Raw genomic sequence first — 5,998 nt, forward strand, 5'->3', positions numbered from 1 at the left:
CCGCCTGAATCTCCACGAACCCAAACTCCGGTGTTATCTGTTTTATTTCTAATCGACCACTGTAAAGAATGGAACTGATATCTATTAACATTGTATATCTTAGCTAGTGTCCTTATTCATTAGGCCCCAACTAAGTGCAACTAGTTCTAATATTAGAGACACTCTGAAGTGTGGATCATTCTTTAATAGCTTTCATCTTCTCATCATCTACCTTAATCCTCTCAGAACTTATCACAAAAACCAAGAACACTACTTTACTTAAACAAAATGAACAGTTCTAGAGATTAGAATATAGTTTTTTTCTTTTTAAGTACCTCTAAAATAGACTGAACATGAAAAACATGATCCTTAAGATATTTACTGTAAATAAATGTATCATCAAAATAAACAAGTACAAATTTTTCTAAAAATTCTCTTAAAACATTATTCATTAATCTCATGAACTTACTATGTGCATTAGCCAAATGGCATAACTAACTGCTCATACAATCCATATTTAATTTTGAAAGTTGTTTTTTATTCATTACCAGATTTTATTCTTTTTTATGATAACTACTAGTTAAATCTATTTTACCGTAATCTTTTTTATAACTCTGCAGTCAACACATATCTTCCATGATCTATCCTTCTTGGGCATAAAAGCATTGAAACAGCACAAGGACTCATGCTTTCTCTTACAAAACTTTTAGCCAAGAGCTCCTCAACTTGTCATTGTAGCCCTTTTGTCTGCTCAAGAGTTGTCCGATAAGCTGGCTGGTTGAAAAATGCTTACTCCAGGGATAAAGTTAATTTGATGTTCAATGCCTTTTAATGGAGGTAAACCTGGTGGCATCTCATCTAGAAAGACATCTCCAAATTCCTACAAAATTAAAGTAAAGACACTAGATTGTTCATGGTGAGTTTCAATGTCAAATTGTAATGAATCTAGAAACCTCACTAAAATTAGTTCTGTTTTTCCTAAACAAGCACTCTTCGGATATCTCTCTTTTGCATAAAAACATACTTTTTTTGATCACACTCAATCTCTTTTACTTTCATAGACTTTTCTGCCTTACAACTTTTCTTTTCACTCAAATAATGACTCTTTTTCTCACTTTTTTCTTTTCTCAAACTCCTCTTTTTATCCTCTTGTGTGTTAGACTTCTCATATCTTAAAGACTCTTTTGTGGACTCACACATTCGCAACTACTCTAAGTATACCTCTTTAGGGGATAATGGTGCAAGAATGATTTTGTTGCCAAGGTAGGCAAAGGAATATTTGTTTGTGAAATCATCATGAACCACACACCTATCATACTACTATGGACGCCCTAAGAGTAAATGATAAGCTTGTATAGGTACCACATCACAGAGTACTTCATCACTATACCTCCCAATAGAAAACTGCACACGGGCTTGCTTTACAACCTTCAGTTTGCCAACATCACTCAGCCACTCTAGTTTGTAAGGATTAGGGTGTTTGGTGTATTTTAACTCCAATTTGTCAACTATGGTAGTGCTAGCAACGTTTGCATAACTTCCAACATCAATGATCATAAGTCCAACTTTTTTTCCAACATGACTTTGGTGTGAAAGATATTCTCCCGCTGTTCTAGACGATTGTCTTTGGTTTGAACGTTTAAAATTTGCCTAATAATAAGGGCTTCTCTACTAACAGCATACTCAACTACATCTGTAGCATCTTCCAAATGTGGCATGTCCTCACACCCATATGAGTTATCAGATTCTGAGAACACATCATTTCCCTTGAGGACCATTGTCATTTTGTTCGGGAACTCTAAAGCATAATGACTAAATCTCCGGCACTTAAAGCATGTGATTTTCCGATGTCTTGAAGAAGAGTTAGAGGTGGAATCAAGCAAGCTCTTCTTCATGTGTTGGTTTGTATTTTTCTCTTTCAATTCTATAGCCTTGAAGACATTTTTCTCTCTGAATTTAGCTCTCCTAAAATTCCACCTGGAATTAGGGTTGGAATAAGTTCGCAACCCCTTTCCCCTTTGTTGTCTTTCCACTTTTATAGCTAAATGCACCAAGTCCTCCACTTGAACATATGGGTGAAGTTCAATAGCATATGCAATTTCTCGGTTCAACCCACTCAAGAAAAGTGCCATAGTTATTTCGGGCTCCTCCTCAATATTTGTCTTGATTAATAGCATCTCCATTTCCTTATGATACTCTTCTACTGACTTAGAGTTTTGGTACAACCTTTGAAGCTGTTGATGTAGCTCTCTATAGTAGTATACGAATCGCTGTCTCATAACCTTCTTCATTTCCTCCCAAGATTGAATGGTGATTTTTCAATCTGTCTTCTATTTTTTCTATCTCATCCCACAAAAAAGAGCATAATCTGAAAATTTTACAATCACAAGCCTTACCTTTTTCACCTTGGAATAGTTGTGACATTTAAAGACTAGCTCCACTTTCCATTCTCATTCTAGGTAAGCCTCAAGATCACTTCTGCCTTTAAACTCTGGGATGCTCATTTTGATTGCATTGATATTACTATCAACATCTTCTTATCATTTATACAGCCTAGATTTGGATGACGCCTCCCCCTTGGACTCCTCAAAGTGATTATAAATAGATTCTCGGGAATGTGCTCTTTTAGTAGATGTTAATGAATTAATTCTCGAATCTATGTCATCAAGACATTGTTGAAACCTTTCAAGTACACCAGCGATGGCTTAGAGTCGGAATGTCAGTGTTAGATCTCAGCTTGCTTCCTCTTTACCGGTTGCAAATTGGTTTGGTTTTGATGCCATTGAAGAACCTGCAATAAGAAAAGTCCTTACAATACTCTTCTCAAGTGTATCACTTAAATGAGATCACTCGTGTTTGTACTCAATTTGTGACTTTTACTTTTTTTTTTTTTTTTGAGCTCACCACTCTTGCCTTTTTCTACTTTTGGATTGTTTTAACAAGTTGCACTTTAGAAATCAAGGAATAGAGATACCAAACTAAGATAACCTTACAGATAGAGACTTTTAATTTGACCAAAAAAAATAATAAGGGTATGTAACAAACAAGATAAGGAGAGACACTTCTCTAAGTAGTTTAACAGAAACTAGAAGATTTCTAATCCCAATTGATACCCAAAGAAAACTGACACAATACTGAAATTTAGACTCTGAAAAAAAAAATTTTGAATCCCAAGTCCCAAAGTAATATGAGACAGGTCTGGAATGCGGATTCTGAAAAATTAAAAACAATAACCTTGTAATCATCGTTGTCAAAATCAAAATGGTGATCAAATTAGTCAAGCTACTTATTTACTGGTTGAATTGATCCTACTGATCCTACGTAAATAAAAATATAAAATAGTTAAAAATTTAAAATTAAAATTTGAAATAAAAGTATTCACTAATATTTTAATATGTAAATGTAAATATTAAAAATATTTAATGCTTATTTTAATAATTGTATAAATTCTAAAGAATATTAAATTAAAAAAATGAGTATAAAACTAAAATTAAATTAAATAAATATAAAATAATTCAATTGTGTATGTATATAATATATATAATAAGTAGCACATAAAATGACAAGAGAACAAACAACCTAGTGACATGACATGTTGGTGTGTAGGTGGAGGACATGAGTTTAAACCTCTTGTTGTGAACTTTTGAATATATGAACTTTTGAATATTTTTCAATATTTAAATGCTAGGGAAACTAAAAAAGGCAGGCACTGCAGAATACTGAGAGTACTGTTGGATTAAGCAGTTCATGGTTTGTAGCAAACTGGCTAGTTTTGGCCAGTTCTACACACTTTGATTGTGCAAACGGTCTAGATTTTCAACCGCTTTTGATTCATCAATTTTTCGGTCGAATTGGTCAGTCCAGTTCAGTTCTTACAACTATGCTTGTAATTTAAGAATTTTTTTTTAATTCTTCTTTTTTTTGTTTTGTTGTTCTTTTTGTTTTGTTAATGTGACTTTAAAGTAAATTTGTAGAAACAGAAAATAAAACAAAGATACTAAACAAGAACTCTAGAATGTGTAAACAAATTAGAAGTTACTTACGACTTATAACTAATACCAAATGATTAAAAAAATTAAGAATGAGAATAAAAAGGAATAAAAAATGACAAAGCGGAAACACAAAAAGATAGATAAATAATAGAGAACATAGAACTGAAAGAATAAGGAGTTTTCTACTACACATATAAAAAACTTGTTCTTAGCAACATATGCACCAGAAGGATTTTTTTCTACTAGACTTTCAAAAAACAAGTCCTTGACAACCTAGATTAGAGGGTTGAAAATTGAAAGAACTAATACTAATAATTACTTTAGGCTGGATCGTTCAAATTTCGTCATTCAGCAAGTAAAACAAATCACTCACCTCACTTGATCACACAGAAAAATGTACATAAAGTAATTAAAAATTTTTATTCATTAAAGTTGTGTAAAAAAGTATTTAAAAATAGACCCCTCATAGAATAGCTAAAGTGGGACAAATTTTCTTAGATATGACTCTAAAATTAACTTTATTCATTTAAATTAGATATGATTTAAATTAAAAGATCCTAAAAGATATGATAACTAATTTAAATCAGATTTGATCTTATTAGATTATATCAAATTAGATTTAAATTTAAAATATTTAAAAATATTACTAAACAAATCAAAACCAAATCAAATTTTTAACACAACTTAACAACAAAATCAAACTGAGATATGAACGACATAATTTTGAAAATTAATGATAGATTTATGCCTTTCACTAAACTTAGAAAGCATTATTAGACTTCTTGCTATCCTAACTCAAGCCAATGGATTTTGTCTTTTTTTATTGGTCAATAATTGATGTAGTTTCTCATGTATAAGTGTTACCAATTTTTTAAAACTCTCCTTGAACTTCTTTTTACCTGCTTTAGTGATGGGACATTCCAAAAGTATAAAATCTCTATTCTACCCTTTTGCTTTAGAATGTCAAACTTATCCTCTTGAGCATGTATCACTAGAGTAAGTGAGTGTCATAGTTTCGTCGATCACTATCATTAAGACTTGAGTGAGAGATGGAAAATGCGAGAAAGGAGTTGAGTGAGAATGAAGGAGTGCCACTGAGAGCAGAGAGCTGAACGAGAGTCAAGAAGTGTCGGACTGCTGCCAACCACTGCTGTTGAGACTTGGAAACGAGAGAGATGAAAAAGTGCGAGAGAGGCTGATTTGACTGTGAACTTTGTGACTGTGAGCGTGATGCATTGTGTGAGAGATGTTGAAAGTAGAGATGGCAATACCACCCGAACCCGCGGATACCCACCCCGCCCCTACCCGCTCAGGGCGGGTAATTACCTGCTCCGGTGCGAGTTCTTGGGAGGGGCGGGGGCGGGGTCGGGTTTCTGTAATATCCACCCCGCTATATGTATAATTTTAATATATAATATGTATAATATATGTAAAATAATTAGTAAATAATTAATAATATTGTATTATATTTAAATTTTAACTTTAATTTATGTTATGTATGTGATTATGGTTATATAAATTTTGAAATTTAATTTTATTTATTGGATTTTAATAATTATAGGGACGGATACCCGCAGGGCCGGGGCGAGTTAGGGTTCAACATTTTACTACCTGCGGGTAGAAACGGAACGAGTTCTATGCAGGTTGTTGTACGGCGGGGCGGGGTCGGGTAGAGCAAAAAGCCGCCCCTACCCGCCCCGTTGCCACCCCTAGTTGAAAGTTGAATATGGATTGAAAATGAAAGTGAAATCCTAATTTTTAATTTTTATTATTTCCTAAAATTACCAAAATTTACCTAAAATAAAAGTGTAAGCCCACCTGTCCAGCCAACCTCGCCAAAGCCTGCAGGTTTGATGGTGCAAGTTTGGTGGGTTCCTTTTTATTGGTGATTTCAAAATATTACTGTAGACTAATTTTTTTGGCAATTTTGGCATGCCGGTCCAACGGCTTTGGCCCGTTTCACCAGTTCTAGTCATAGTTAAGATTTGAACCCAATGAACCTTTCGGCAAGGTTTACATAGATGATA

This window comes from Arachis hypogaea, chromosome 14, assembly GCF_003086295.3.
Source record: "Arachis hypogaea cultivar Tifrunner chromosome 14, arahy.Tifrunner.gnm2.J5K5, whole genome shotgun sequence".
Taxonomy (NCBI): Eukaryota; Viridiplantae; Streptophyta; class Magnoliopsida; order Fabales; family Fabaceae; genus Arachis; species Arachis hypogaea.